This window comes from Zosterops lateralis (genome assembly GCF_965231275.1).
Source record: "Zosterops lateralis genome assembly, chromosome: W".
In the NCBI taxonomy this organism is placed as follows: domain Eukaryota; kingdom Metazoa; phylum Chordata; class Aves; order Passeriformes; family Zosteropidae; genus Zosterops; species Zosterops lateralis.
The window spans coordinates 30564934-30580143 of record NC_139801.1 but is presented as its reverse complement, the minus strand read 5'-3'; the positions used below and the strand labels follow the sequence as shown (position 1 = coordinate 30580143).

Here is a 15210-nt window from a genome sequence, read left to right as displayed (position 1 = left end):
TGGATAAAATAATTACTGAACTGTGTTCTTCTTCCTGAATCTGAAGCATGTTATTAAAAAAGAGGCAGAGAATTCATGAAAGCTTTGGGAAGGGGAAGAAAGAATAAAAGAATTCTGGAAAATACATTTTCTCCAATCACCTATCAGACAAAAACAATGAGCTTTCGGAGAACAGATCTGTTTAACAGGAGAGAACATACATGATTTGTGGTGCTAACAAATCCCTCAATTTTGGTAAGTTATTTTGATGTGCTGCAATTTTTTAAACTACATCTCTCCTATTATTAGGGTTTTTTTCTGAAAGTTGTTAAAGCACCTTATAATTTCCAACTCAATTTAAGCTGTTCTCAGAGTTTATATCTGTGTGAGACTGTGAGTGGCAAGCAGGAGAAAACTCGTATCAAATGACACATCTCTCAGGTTTGTTCTCAGTGAGTAAAATCCATCCTCTCCTGCAGCTGTGAAAGGTTACCCAAAATTGGAATCAGCTACAGTAACCTCAACTTTCATGGAGATTACTTTAGAAATATCTGTTCTGAGGATGTATGAAAATTATAATTTTTGACTTAGGTTTTAGTTATTCCAGACTAGGGCAAGTTTACTCTCATTTAGTACAATAAGGGTATGTGGACCCCAAGTCACTTTTTAGAAGAGAAAGGTCTCTTACCAGTAAATACAATTTCTCCATGTCCCCTGTCCAACAAAGCTTTTAGCAGGAAATATGATATAATGCTAATTTCTATATACTCTATACTCCTATTTACAAACTTGTAGCCCTGGTTTGTGCCTGACATGTTTTGGTTTCTTAAATTCCTTCCCCAGGGAATTTTCTGTAAACAAGAGACATGTTTTCGTAACAGCAAGAATGTTTACATATTTCCTCTAGGAGGGGCTTCTTTTGATGTCCCTCTGCTTTGACCAATGTGATTGAAGAGGTTTGTCTTCTTATCACCAATCGAATTGGTTCGAATTGGTCCGTGTAAAAGAGTATAAAAAGGGAAACACTTTCGGAGAATAAAGAAGTCATTTTCAGCCTTCTGAAGTCGGAGTCTGTCGTTGTGGTGTATAATAGCGACATCTGGTGGACGCCGACAAGATAGCAGCCGCAGGAACAAGGTAAACCGTATCCCCTGCTTTAAAGAAAAAGGGTTTTTCGGTAAAAACCGACCCGCGACTTTTTGCCAGATCGTTTTCCCCCCGTAAAGGAGACGAAATTTTGGCAAAAATGACAATTTCTACGGTAGACCCAGAGGATGAACTGGTCATGGAGCTCTGGGGAGACATTTTGGAGCAAAAAAGGGCAAAAATCCCCTGAGATTTTAAAACTCTTTATCTTTGGGGCAGAGAGCGAGGCATTTTCCCTAATGCCGAGAAAGCATTCCCAAAGACATTATGGCACGTTTTGGGGGAAAGTCTGCACGAATCTTTGTATTCTGGTAATGCAGATTTGGCCAATTTGATAATATTCTGGAAAAGACTTGTTGCGGTGCTTCAAAGTTATGGAGGGACTTCCAGTTTAACTCACAGTTTTGAGGTTTCTGCAAGTGGAGACAGCGCTCAAAGTGACTGAGGACGGAGCCCTGGTGGACATAGCAAATGAGCTGGGGCAGACTGTGAATCTGGCCGTGCATTGGAATCTCCCCTGCCCACCCAAGAAGCCGCGTTCGATTCAGCTTCCACTTCCGATCGCGGTTTCGACCTTTGGGAAGGGGCTTGGACTCCCCTGCGCTGCGGGTGGCCAGCGGGAGTGGGGTGGGCTCGGGACTCTCGGGAATCCCCCCCCAGACCCCGCCCCTCAGACGCCGCGTCCCTCGGCGCCCGGGAGCCTGTCCAATTGTGGGGAGCAGCCCATCCTCCATGCATTTCCTGCGGTGGGGGGGGGGGGGGGGGGGGGGTGCACAGCCGGCGGATCCGCCCGCGCCAGTGGCGGAATCGGGTTTGCAAGGTTCGGTCACTACGAAGTGCCCGCACTGCGGTGTGTCTACACGGTACCCCCTCGGCCACGCCGGTGCCGTGGTTACGGCCCCGGCTGAGGGCGGCACCGCGTCCGCAACGAAACTAGCCTCCGCCATCGGGGGAGTGGGCGGGTCTCCTGACAGCTCCTCGCTGCCCGCTGCGTCTGCGCAGCCGGGGGGGGGCGCGGTTTGCTCTCCGATTGCGCCCCCGCGGGGGGTCAGCCCGTTCCCCTCCGCCCAATGCAAGCGGCGCCTCCCGTGCGCGCTCGCGTCAAGGCTTCACCGCCCCCCGCCCCGTCTCTTCCTGCAGCGTCGGGCGGGGGTGGGGTCGGGGCTCAGTCGGCCACTCCTTTCCCCGCCCCGTCTCTGTTTGCGGCACAAGGGGATGGCGCCGGGGCGGTGCCGGCCTCGCCTCCCCTTGCATCAGCTCTCCTGGCGCCGGCTGGAGGCGGTGCCGGATCGCTGCCGGCCCCGGCGCCCCCCCTCCCCGCGCCAGCTCCCCTCCCAGTGCAGGGCATGGGCGGTGCTGGATCTCTTTCGGCACCCCTTCCCCCTGCTCCAGCCTTGGATGCATCTCCTGTTTCCATGCCGCAGGCGCCTGAAAACCCCACAGTGGCTGGTGCGGCTGCCTCGCAAACCCCGCCCTCGAGTGAGTCTGGGAATGCTGTGTCGATGGCCCCCCCAGTATTCACCCTTGGGTTAGGGGGCAGCACAGCCATCATGGCTCGGAGTAGGGGAACCCAAAGTGGTGCTCTCTCTTCAGCCAACGACTGCTACCTTCCCCTGTGCCAGGTCATGGTCCGTCCCAGGGACCTCAAGCGTTTCTGGGATGAAGGGAAATCCAAAGTTTTGGAAATGGGGGATTGGGACATAGTGGACCAGCTCATGGGGCCTGGAGAGGGTCCTTCTGGCTCTGCAAGCACTGAAAGGAACATGATATCGGGTGCTGTGAACCCAGGACAAGTATCTGCTTCTGTGCCTGTGACATCCACAGAGCAGACCCAAACAGATACTCCCACCTTTCAAGGAGGTGCTTTTCCTGTTCAGGCTTTTCCTGTGCTTAGGGGTAATCCTAGTGCAGGACAGCATAACACCCACCATGTTTTGTCATGGAAAGCTATGGTAGACCTACGGGATAAGGTGGCCAAGTATGGTCTGGGTTCTTCTGAAGTAATGCAGATGATTCGAGTCATGAATACAGACATATTGGCACCATACAATATCAGGCATCTGGCTCAGGTGTTGTTTCAACCTGTCCAGCTTGAGGTGTTTGAATCCAATTGGAATCAATTTGCTATCAAGGTGATAGCACAAAATAGTCAATTGATCCCACAGAACCCCAGGCGAGCGGTTGGAGTTTATGTGTTCACAGGTGTTGGCGAATATACTGACCCTGATGTTCAGGCTGCCCTTCCTCAGCTTGTGCTGGAACAATGCCAGAAAACAGGAATTGCAGCACTGGTGAAGACCATTGAATTGGCTGCTCCAAAACAGAAATTTGTGACCATAGTTCAAGGGTCAAAATAATAGTTTTTGAAATTTGTTGAGAGGCTTTCTGCAGCTGTGGAGAAGCAGGTGGATGATGTAGACATGAGAACACTTTTGGTCAAGCAGCTTGCAAGGACCAACTCCAATTCAGATTGCAAAAAGCTCATTGAGGCCCTCCCTGGGGATCCTTCTCTAACAGAGATGGTCAAAGCATGTGCTAATGTAGGCACCACAGATCATAAGATGGCTGCCTTTGCTACTGTGTTGCAGTCAGCCTCGAAAGGGCCAAAAGGTGGACAGCAGAAACAGGGGAAAGCATAGGCCAGCAAAAAGCAAGGAAAGCAAAAACAGAAAGCAAAAGCTTCCTTGTTTTTCTGTTCTTGGTGTGGACAGCCAAACCATACTGCAAAGGCTTGTACAGCAAAAGTCGCTGCCAATGGTCAGCCTTTGCCAAGTTCAGGGAACGGGAAGTGGAGCGCCAAGGGGAAATGTGCACAGACACAAGCATTTCCCCAAGTCCTGATGCCGAAGCAGGTCTACTCAGCAAGCTTGCAGCCGGCACCTGCGGTTCAGCTGGTGTTGATGTCTGCACAGCAGCAACAGTCGTCTTAGACTCTTGCGAAGTGCATAGTCCCCCTGGATGCCTTTGGACCCCTGGGTGAAGGCAAAAATGCCTTCCTCATAGGGAGGTCAAGTGCCACCCTTCAGGGTATCCTTGTGCATATGGGACTCATTGATGCAGATTATACGGAACGGATTTATGCTATGGTTTCCACACCTACCCCCTCATCACTATCCCCGAGAAAACTTGAATTGCTCAACTTGTGCCTTTTAGGTCTTCTGTTTCCAGGACAGAGAGCTGGTGGCGAGGGGACGGCTGCTTTGGATCTACCGGGCTGCCTCAAGTTCACTGGACTTCAGTCCTGACTGTTGAATGTCCTGAGATGTGGTGTACTCTGTGCCTCCCTGGCACCACCCTTCACGGCTTGAGAGACACAGGAGCGGATGTAACTATCCTCTCTTTTTCTGCATGGCTGCTGCGGTGGCCTCTGGATCCTGTGCAGTCGCCTGTCATGGGATTGGATGGAGCAGCGCAATGCTTTGTGAGCCAGCAGCCTGTGCTGATCACAAACTCAGAGGGACAGTTGGCTATGGTTTGACCTTATGTCACCACAGTTGTTACTAACCTCTGGGGGCGGGATATGCTGGTGGCTTGGGGGGTACGCATCAGGATGGATTTTTGATGGGGGCCACTGTGAAAAAGGGCACACCGTGTCTTCCGCATCCATTACAGGGGCTGATAGACGAACCCATCTGGGAAAACCAGTGGCCCTCCCCTGAAGAAAGATTGGTTGCACTTTGAGATTTTGGAAACCATACCGATTTGCCAGGTTTCATAGCAGAAGGTGACACGAGGGCTGACAAGTTGGCTAACCCCGCATGGGTAGCACCTCAGCCTGACACACTCGCACAAGCCAAGGCATCGCATAAATTCTTTCATCAGAATGCACATACTTTGCAAAGGCATTTTCAGTTGACACCAACTGAGGCTCGTGACATTGTTAATTCTTGTGACGACTGTCATGCGTTTGCTGCGCCTTTGCTGGCAGGGGCAAACCACAGAGGCCTCAAGGCCTTGCAGATTTGGCAGACAGATGTCACCCAAATTGCTGAATTTGGCCGGCTCAAGTATGTGCATGTGTCTATCGACACCTTTTCTTCTGCTATGTGGGCTTCCGCTCACGCTGGAGAAAAAACCCACAATGTCATTGCCCACTGGAGGCAGGCTTTTGCCGTTCTAGGCATACCTTCTACTGTGAAGATGGACAATGGTCCAACTTATGCCTTGCAGAAAGTGAGGCAGTTCCTGCAATTGTGGAGTGTGTCACACAAGTTTGGCATTCCACATTCCCCGACTGGTCAAGCTATTTATACTAAAGTGGGTTCTTCAAAAACAAAAACGGGGAATGCAGAGTGAAACCCCGCATAGTCGGTTGGCAAAAGCTTTGTATATGATCAATCACCTTACAGTGCCGCAGAATTCAAATAATCCTGTTATTTTGAACCATCACCTTTTGTTGCAGGCTTTGGACGAGACACATCAGCCTCGAGCGAAGGTTTGGGTACGAAATTTAACCACCAAGCAGTGGGAAGGTCCCTATGACCTTATCACTTTGGGTCGTGGGTATGCTTGTGTATCCACAGATACTGGGGCACGCTGGGTACCTGCGAAGTGTGTTTGTCCTGACCTGTGACCACAAAGGCAGAATCAGGCCAACAGGCAACCTGAAAACCGTGACCAAAATGAAAGTCATCAAGCAGAGGAATCTTTGAGTGATGACTCGGATCCAGATGATGCAAGTGATCGCTCGAATGGTCCCTTCACAAGGAGACACTGAACACTTGGCATTTTTCTTTTCTTTTCTTTTCTTTTCTTTTCTTTTCTTTTCTTTTCTTTTCTTTTCTTTTCTTTTCTTTTTATTTTTTTTTTTTTTAACAGAAAAGGGTGAGATGTAGCCCTGTTTCGTGCCTGACATGTTTTGGTTTCTTAAATTCCTTTCCCAGGGAATTTTCTGTAAACAAGAGACGTGTTTTCGTAACAGCAAGAATGTTTACATATTTCCTCTAGGAGGGGCTTCTTTTGATGTCCCTCTGCTTTGACCAATGTGATTGAAGAGGTTTGTCTTCTTGTCACCAATCAAATTGGTCTGTGTAAGAGTATAAAAAGGGAAACACTTCCCGAGAATAAAGGAGTCACTTTTCAGCCTTCTGAAGTCAGTCTTTGTGTTGTTGTGGTGTACAATCGTGACACAAAGTAGTTTTACATTTTATTATATCCTATTGTACAACTTTACATGGTACGTCATTGTTTTGATTCATAGTTCAGCAATTCAACACGTATTTAGATAATTGCCTTTTCATGTCCTGCTATTCATTTAGCTTAAAAAAAAAAGTAGAAAGCAAGCACAGTGGTGCAATGTCCAGGCACTTTCAATGTTGCTCAGCAAAATAAGCGAGCACTCTGTTTGAAAGCATGGCAACATTTTTTGTGGGAAAAAATCCCAAACCAAACCAAACCAAATCAAACCAAACCAAACCACCTCACAATTTAATCTTTGCTCATCATAGATGGTTTTAAACAACCTTTGTACAGTTCCAAGAATTCCTGAGAAGGCTCTGTAAAATATGACTGATATGTTTATATGTCAGCTGTGGGTCTGAGTGAGCAGTAACTTTCATCACCAGAGGTTCTGCTGATCGCACAGAAGACACAAAGAGAGTCCTGCATCCACGGCAAATGCATTGTGTCTTCATGATAGATCTAAACAAAGCAAAATAATCACAAATTCAATACAGGTTTCACTTTGATATAAATGCAACGGCAAAAAATCAGATTAATAAAGAAACAATTTATTAGAAAAACAATCCAAATCACCGATAAAGAGAGAAACCACAAATAGGACGGGCAGCGCAGTGCTGGGTGGACAGGAGTCCGCACCCTAAGGTACAGATTTTCCCAAATCCACATGGAGCGGATCTCAGCCCGGGGTTTTATAGGGTTTTTCGTGTCCTGAGGCAAAACAGGTGTGGGGAATAGTCCAGCAAATATTCCAAATACATTTTTGAATGGGTTTCCCGGATTTGTCGAACTTTGCAAATTGTATTCCGGGAAGGTTCCTTTCACATGCGGATCGGGCCCGCCGGTCCACGATCACTCCAATGTGTAGTCTCTGGCGGAGAATTCCTCTTCGTTCGGGGAGGAATTTCTCTGTCTGGGTACAATGCCAATTCTTATCTTGGTTGGCCAGTGTCTTTGTCCATCCTGATGTCTCCTGTCCTGCTCTTTGTCTCAGGCTGGGAAGCAGTTGCTGTATGGGCAGCCAGCTAGCTCGAGAGGAATTTTTTAAACAGACTATATCTTTTCACATTTTTATATTAACACCAATCTAACATATATTTCTATATTTTTCATCACGAATTTTTACCCCAATGTCACATTTATCACAACTTCATTATGATAATCAAGCTGTTTAAAAAGGTATGCAAAAGAGATATCCAACCTTGTCTTCAAAGCTGTTTCACAAAGGCAGCGTAACAAAGAAATGAGAAAGAAGAGTAGTTTAGTGATTTCTGTAGCATTAATATATACACCATTCTGTGTATTACTGGATCACTTTTAGTTACAACTATGCACTGTAGGAAAGAAACAATTCTCTGTATAACAATTTTTTATTATGTCTTAGCAGTAACAGAATTCTAATAGGGTTTTTTTGTGAGCATGGGGAGTACATGTAGGAAAACAGCTAAGAAGTAGGACTCAAAGTACTGCTGAACTCATTACAGAAGTAGATGTGCTAGAGGGCCACAAGCCCTGGCAAGTCGAGGCAGGACCCTGAAGGAGGAAGAGATAAGGGTGAATGTATGTATGCAAGACAGTACATGCCTGTACAAGTCTGTACTAGCCCATAGTTAAGCAATGTTGCTAAGAAACATAGATATTGTTGTTATGGTTGTTATTGTTTAGGCAAGTAGTTATTTTTAGCTCATGCTTGAAAGGTATATAAACCAGCAGTGTGTTCAATAAAATTGGCTTTGTGATGCAAACTATGGAGACCCCGTCTCTGCAATCACCTGACAAGTACGTGCAGCTAAATCCCCCACAAAAATCCCCCACTGCCTCTATGTCCAGATTTTGTACTTTGTAGCCTGAAGGACATTCTGACAGCACAGGATCCAGCTGGAATGGCAGAGCTGAGTGTGTACTTATTTCCACCATGTGGTTCACCAGTCAAGTTAGTTACCTTGAAATTGCATTAGTGAAACTGAGATCACTGGCCATCATAAACAACTTCTGGACATCCAGCTTTCTGCCAGTCTCTGAATTTTCCTGGATCTGTTCAGTTGCAGCTTATCAATTTTTTGTGTTTACATTTTAGCTTAAAAGATCTGTAAATAGGTCACAGGCTGACCCAGTGATTACCCATCTGCTCTTGCATCTCAAACGAAGGGCACTGCCTGTGCTGCTTTAGGACACTGACAATATTTAGAAAAGCATATGTTATTTGCAATGAGAACCCTAAGATAATGCACTGTACTTTTTACATTTAACTGAGCTGATAAAAATGAAATTTGGAATGTTTATCTAGTAACATAACAGTAAAAAGCCACCTCCGTGGCACACCCCCCAGACCACCTTAAAAACGAACCTCGAGAGCTCCATTCAAAGAAGCTCGGCATTGCGGCTCCCAACCACCGACACCGGAGCGAAAAGGACCGCCGCCGGAGCAGCCGGCACTGCCGCCGCCGCGGGGCTGGCTCCCGGCCGCCTCGGCCCCGACCCCCCCCGCCGCTGCCGCCGCTGCTAGAGCAGTATCGTGTGTCCCCGCAGTCCCCGAGGCTGCCGAGCCGCCCGCCCCAGCACGGCTCCAGCCGCCGAGCAGTCGGCCGCCCAGCCTGATCCCCGGCGCGGAAAACTCCAAAGCCCGCAAAACCACCACGTGGCGCGCCCAGACCGCTGCCTCCGCGGGACTGGCTCTCGGTGTCCCCGCGGCCCCCGCCGAGCCGCCCGCCCCGGCCCGGACCCCCGCCGACGCTGCTGCCGCTGTGAGGCGGCGCGAGACTTCCAAGACGCCATGTCTGGTTGCAAAACTGCCATGAGAAGCCCGCAGCCCCTGCCTCCCAGGGGGCGACCCTGTACATGCAAATTAGAAGTCCGAGGTGCATCTCGGGACTCTTTTAACACCAGAAACCCCTTATAAAAATAAAACTAAGTAAAATTAAAACACACAGGAACCAATACTAAGCCGTGTAAACCCTAGAGTATCAGAAGAACTGATTTTTCCAGTTTCTGTGACTTGCTGTGACTTGAGAGTGCCAAGCCAAAGGTGAGACCCCGAAGAAAACAAAGGATATACAGAACTTTGGGATTACTCCCAGCGAGGGAAGAGTTCTCCAGCTCTGTTGAACTTCCTGCAGCAGAGCTGACAAGAACCCTCCTCCTCCACGGCGCATCGGGCTGCCACAACCCTCGAGCAACCATTGTAAGAGCTGATTAATAAAGGCATTTTAAAGAGATTAATATTATCTCCGCCCATTTATTTATAACATGAGCAATGTTGCAAAATAAGAAAACTTATTCCATTAGGTTGAATTTGTTAGACATTAGGTCATTTGATGGCAATGCAAAGTTCAATTGAGCCATTGTACATAATGTTGTGTAACTATGAAGAATAGTGTTCACAAACATGGTATTTTAAGCTGCCTTTCAAGCTATTACAAGAAGAAAGTGAAAAGTATATCCTTCCCAGGGAGTTCTTCACTTGGACATTTCTGTCATAATTTGCCCGTTAAGTAAAGACAGCACAGCAGTGGATAAATCTATTGAGGTAACAGGGAGTGTGTTTTAACAATGCTTCTTTGTTCTAAAATAATCTTAGCTATTGTACTTCGACAGTGCAGGACTGAGTGATTTGTTTTTGATTTGACTATTGCAAAATTCAAAAGCCACAAAAGTTCCACCAGCTGCATGCAAATTAGATGTCTTGGCACTGGCTAACAGCTTAGAGTAAGCAGGTGGCAGGTCTTATGAATAAGCCTCTCTGAGCAAAGTTCAGTAGTGGAGTATGCAGGTAGTGGCAATGAAAAAAACAGTGTGGCAAATGTGCAAAATCAATAGTTTGCACACTAAAAAAATGGTGGCCATGAGCAGAATAGAAGGGGAATCTAAAAAAAGCAACAGGAATGCAGCAGTCACTCTCAGACAGACTCACTCTTACACTCCTACAACAAAATTCATCCCCATCATGAGACTGTTTCCCTGAAATTATATTGTACTTGTTATAAATGAGACAGCCAGATTTGAAAAACAAAGTTTATTTTTGCGTAACAGTAAATTTGGAAAGCTACGATAAAAAGACAGCCCCGACCCTGGGATCAACACTGGGTGAACGTATGGATAAGCCTCTATCACATTTATCTTTCCCCATTCACAAATCCCACCACCATGAGTCCAGTTTTTATACTCTTTATTTTCCCCCAGGCCAGGTTCTTTGTCCACTTTTGCTTGGATTGTGTATTCATGAGTCCGCTTTTGAAACAGTTTTTCTTGTGAATAGTTTTTCAGGCAGAGCCTGATGAATTGATGAATTTTCTGGGAAGGCAGCATTGGTGCACCCAGTCGTGGAGGCTTATCTGATTTGGTACATCCTTGATTAATCATTGTTAATGGCCCATCTCCAGGGCTGAGACCTTATTTTCAGGTGTTGATTCCTTTTCTCCTTTTGCCGGAGCCACCCATCCTTGAATGCAAACCTAGTTTTCCCGGAACCAATATCTGCTTATTGCTTTTTATTTATACTTTATTTCAGCATGAATTATTTAATACAGTACATTCCTCATAACATACTCTTCCATAACAAGACTCTGATTCCCATAAGCATTATTTTATTGTAAATTAACCTTATTTACAAACAGCAGCCTGGTGCAGTTGTATTATTTTGCCACTTGCAGACTTTTCAATTAGTGTGTGTGAACAACTACTCAACTGACTGTGGAATTTGCCTATCCATTTTTTGTGAGTTAACATGCTGCATCTTTAATTCATAGTCACACATAGACCGTATATTCACTAACTGGGAGATCCTGAAAGCATTCTTCTAAATTTCAAGTTCTATGGACCACAATGCAGCCTGTACTGTTGATTTTATATCCTTGATGCTATAAATCTACAAGCTTTCTTTTGTCATAATGAAGGCAAAATTAAAGAGTATGGAAATTACTTCAGAAAGCCAGTTCTCATCTAATTTCACTGCATGATACTAGATAGAAGTACAACTGCTCTCTGAATCACACCTCTCTGATGCTACTATTAAAATGTATTTTTCTAGAAAGATCCAAGAAAACATAAAATCATACATCAGATAAATTAGCACAAATTTTAACAGCGCATATAAATGGCATATTGGCATTAGGCAAAAATTATAAGAAAACATATATAAGGAAAAATAACATATTAAATAAAACCCCATATATATATATAGATTATAAATTTGCGTATAAAATTGTTGCATTAAAAAGCATGGACTATTAAAAAAGGAAAAAGCTACCAGGGACATCTCAAAAGTCCCCGGACCCGTTTTGCACCTGTGGAGTACCTCATCTGCAACAGAAACAGAAAGGCCTGGCCGGAAGATGGACCATACATCTAGGAAGAATGTCTACTTTACATCTACTTAAGAGCCTGATATCAATCTTGAAGGACACCTGCACCCTGAGAGACAATTCAGAACTCACAGGAAACCAAAGCTCAGAACCATATGAATAATTCTGATTTTCATCTGCACCCCAGAGAAGGGGGGTCCAGGAAAACTTTTGGGACTTACAGGAAATCCTTTCAAACCAAGCTCAGGAATACAAGAAACACATGAATATTCAGACTTTCGTAGCCTCTGGACAGAAAAAACCATATAAAACTGTACATGAGAAACCCAGCATTTGTGGGCACGGTCAAATAGCACCGTTGTTGCTGTCAGCCTGTCCACCCAACAAGGATCAATGTTGTTTTTATTGTGGTTTTTGCAATCCAACCTTGGTAAATTGTTAAATAAATTCTTTTATTTTGAATTGGCTCTTAATCATTTATAACAGATTGGTGCCGTTACTCGGATCAACAAAATTGCTGTTGGAATCCCTTCGTGCAGGGGCGCACCCCACCGAGTTTCGGTGGCCCATACGGGGAAACCCCGTAGCAACTGTTGAACCACGAACCAAAAACTAAGTCAAACGCCACAATAAAAGGGAGAATTCTGGATCCAAGGAACGAACTCAGGAAAGGCTTAGGAGAAGTCTTTCAAGAGCCGTGGCTAAAAGTTTTTTTTCACTCATAAAATTCTACGTGCACGAAGAACCCATGCAGGAAAAGGAACTGGTAAGTATTTGCGTGGTTGGGTGAGTGTGACTGAGCGTGTGTCTGAGACATGATATTATCACAGAGCAAGACCGGACCTCTAGATCGCATTTCCACTTTTTCCACAAGGGAAGTGGTCGGTCAAAAGGGAAGCGAACGAGACAGGATAAAACACTCCTTTCATACGTTAACCCCAAATCCAAGGAAGGTTTCAGGGATCGGTCACGGGGAAGCTAATAGGTAAGGATACATTCCTTTGAGTTCGGGAAACTGGTAAGCCTTTTAGCTACGGGCTTGGTCAGAAGCCCAGGGAGCAAATTGAAGAATCTATCATGGGCAGAGAAAGCCCCTAGTCCAGCTCGCTGAAAGGGTAAGTAGTCTAGAAAAAAAGTGGAACTCGGTTTGCAGCAGAGGGTCCCTATCCTTGGCGAAAAAGCTGAGGAAGGATTCGGCACGAAACTCACAAAAGATAAGCAGTTTTTTCTTTCTTTTTTTCTCCTCTCCCAGAGAAGGAGATTTAGGATAAAATGGGGCAGGGAAAAAGCAAACATCGGAAAGAGCCCAAAGAAAAGTATACCCTTGAAAAGGAAGGTAGTGCTCTCGAGATACCGCGGGGAAGCCCACTGGGATGGATGCTGGAACATTGGGAGGAGTGTTACAGGAGAAGAGGAAAGTCTAAGGAGAAAATGATTCACTACTGTATAGAGGTTTGGGGAGGAAAGGAAATAAAGAGTCATGTAATCTGGCCCACATTCGGCACATTTGAAAAGTGGACTTGTAAAGCATTGGGTGGCTATGTAAATAGCAAAAAATCGCCTGACTATGAGGAGAGAAAATATGCTCATCTATGGATAGGAGCCAGAGTTAGGTTATTTGCCATAAAGACTAAGAAGGGAATCTCGACTCAGAGTGAAGATTGGGACCCTCTTGACCACCTCCCACCCCCATACCTGATAACTACGCCGCCGCCTGTACAGACTCAGGCAACCCCTTCCGCACCTCTGGAACTATTCAGTCAGTCTGTACTGACATTGGACCCTTTTTCCAGGGCTCCACCCACAGGATCGGATCAAACTTCTGCACCCCTTTTCTCCCCGAATTCTAAAATAACATCTCAATTGCCTCCCCCACTCCTACTCCTACCCCCGGATAGACCCTCAGATCAGACCCCTTCCTCACAACCACTAGAGGTGCCCCCTCCCCTGACACAAACTCTGATTGCCCCGCCGCTGCTTTTGTCTCTGCCCCCGCCAGCCCCTCAAACCACGGGAGCCAGAAAACCAACCCCTGTGAGTTCCCCCCCAGCAAGCCGAACGAGGGGAAAAATGAAGCAGATAAGCGAGGAAGGGAGTGAAAATAAGGAAGAAAAACACAATCTTTTCCCTCTGCGGGAAGTACCTACAGCACCCGGAATTATTGGATTTGTAAATGTTCCAATTAATACTGGGGATGTGAGGGCCTTCAAAAAGGAAATGAGTCAGCTGCTAGATGATCCATTTGGAGTAGCAGACAGACTGGATGAGTTTCTGGGAAGGATCCTTTGTCCATCCTGAGATTACTATTTAACCCAGAGGAAAGACACATGATCCGACAGGCAGGGATCAGAGATTGGGAACATTGCAACCCCCAAAGTACACCTGGAGACCAGAAGTGGCCTAGCCAGAGTCAGGGGTGGAATTCCCAGACTGAGGAAGGTAGGCAAAATATGATAGATCTTAGAAATATCATAATCCAGGGTATACGGGAGGCAGTACCAAGGGGGAAGAACATCAGTCGGGTATTTGGGGAGTGCCAGGGAAAAGAGGAATCCCCCTCAGAATGGCTGGATCGAATCTGGAAGAGTTTACAGGTTTATTCCAGAATGGATCCCAATTCACCCATCAGGGAGGTGTTATTAAAAATACAATTTGTGGCTAAATCTTGGGAGGACATAAGGAAAAAGCTGGAGAAAATAGACAATTGGCAAGAAAAGAGCTTGCAGGAATTACTGAGGGAAGCCCAGAAGGTATATATGAGAAGAGATGAGGAAAACCAGAAGATACAGGCCAAAGTACTAGTTGCAGCTGTTAAGGAGGTTCAAAAGCAGGAATGCTACAGGGACCAGGTAAAAACAACGCAGAGGAGACGAACAGGTATTTCTGACCGAGACTCGGGGCCTGAAAAGGAACCTCCGGAGTGTTTTTACTGTAAAAAGAAAGGACACATGAAAAGAGATTGTAGGAAAAGGATAAAGGACAAAAAAATATTTCAAGAAGACTAGAGGTGTCGGGGGCTTTTTATTTTGGGGACTAGACCATCAAACGAGCCCTTGATAAAACTGAAGGTAGGTCCCCAAAAGAAGATAACATTTTTGGTGGATACGGGGGCAGAACGAAGCACGGTGCAAAAACTGCCCCTGGGTTGTTTTAAAAGTCAAGAAAAAATGATGGTCATAGGTGCAAAAGGGGATCCGTTCAAAGTGCCTGTGATTAAAAATGTGGAAATAGAATCAGATAATAAGATTTGCTTGGGGAATTTGCTTCTAGTAGAAGAAGCAGATTATAATCTGTTGGGAAGAGATATGATCATAGCCCTTGGAATAAATTTGACTGTTAAGGACTCATGTTTAGTGGTAAGCTTATACAAACTAACTGCCAAAAGATGAGGACAAAATAAATCCAAAAGTTTGGTATTCTCAAGGAGAGGTGGGGAAGTTGGAAATTGAACCCATTACAATCGAAAGACCCAAAGAACCTTTTGGAATTAAACAGTACCCTATACCGATGGAAGGGAGGAGGGGATTAAAACAAGTCATTGATGATTTAAACAAAAAGGGAACTTTAGAGCCTTGTATGTCGAGGCACAACACACCTATCCTGGCGG

General features: G+C 45.8%; 1 long non-coding RNA gene and 1 pseudogene across 2 annotated transcripts in view; one reads left to right on the top strand and one right to left on the bottom strand.

The window, feature by feature from the left end:
- Positions 1-1017: 1017 nt before the first annotated feature.
- On the top strand, positions 1018-6306 carry LOC310922280. The gene is made up of 3 exons (XR_014592377.1): positions 1018-1116; positions 4279-4450; positions 5528-6306. It is a non-coding gene; the product is annotated as an uncharacterized lncRNA (long non-coding RNA).
- Positions 6307-6642: 336 nt separating this feature from the next.
- The window catches only part of LOC310922245 (dedicator of cytokinesis protein 11-like), a 104971-nt pseudogene continuing 96403 nt past the window's right edge, over positions 6643-15210 (bottom strand). The window contains exon 45 of the transcript in view: positions 6643-6765. The product of the transcript in view is annotated as a dedicator of cytokinesis protein 11-like (transcript). The remainder of the gene's footprint in view (positions 6766-15210) is intronic.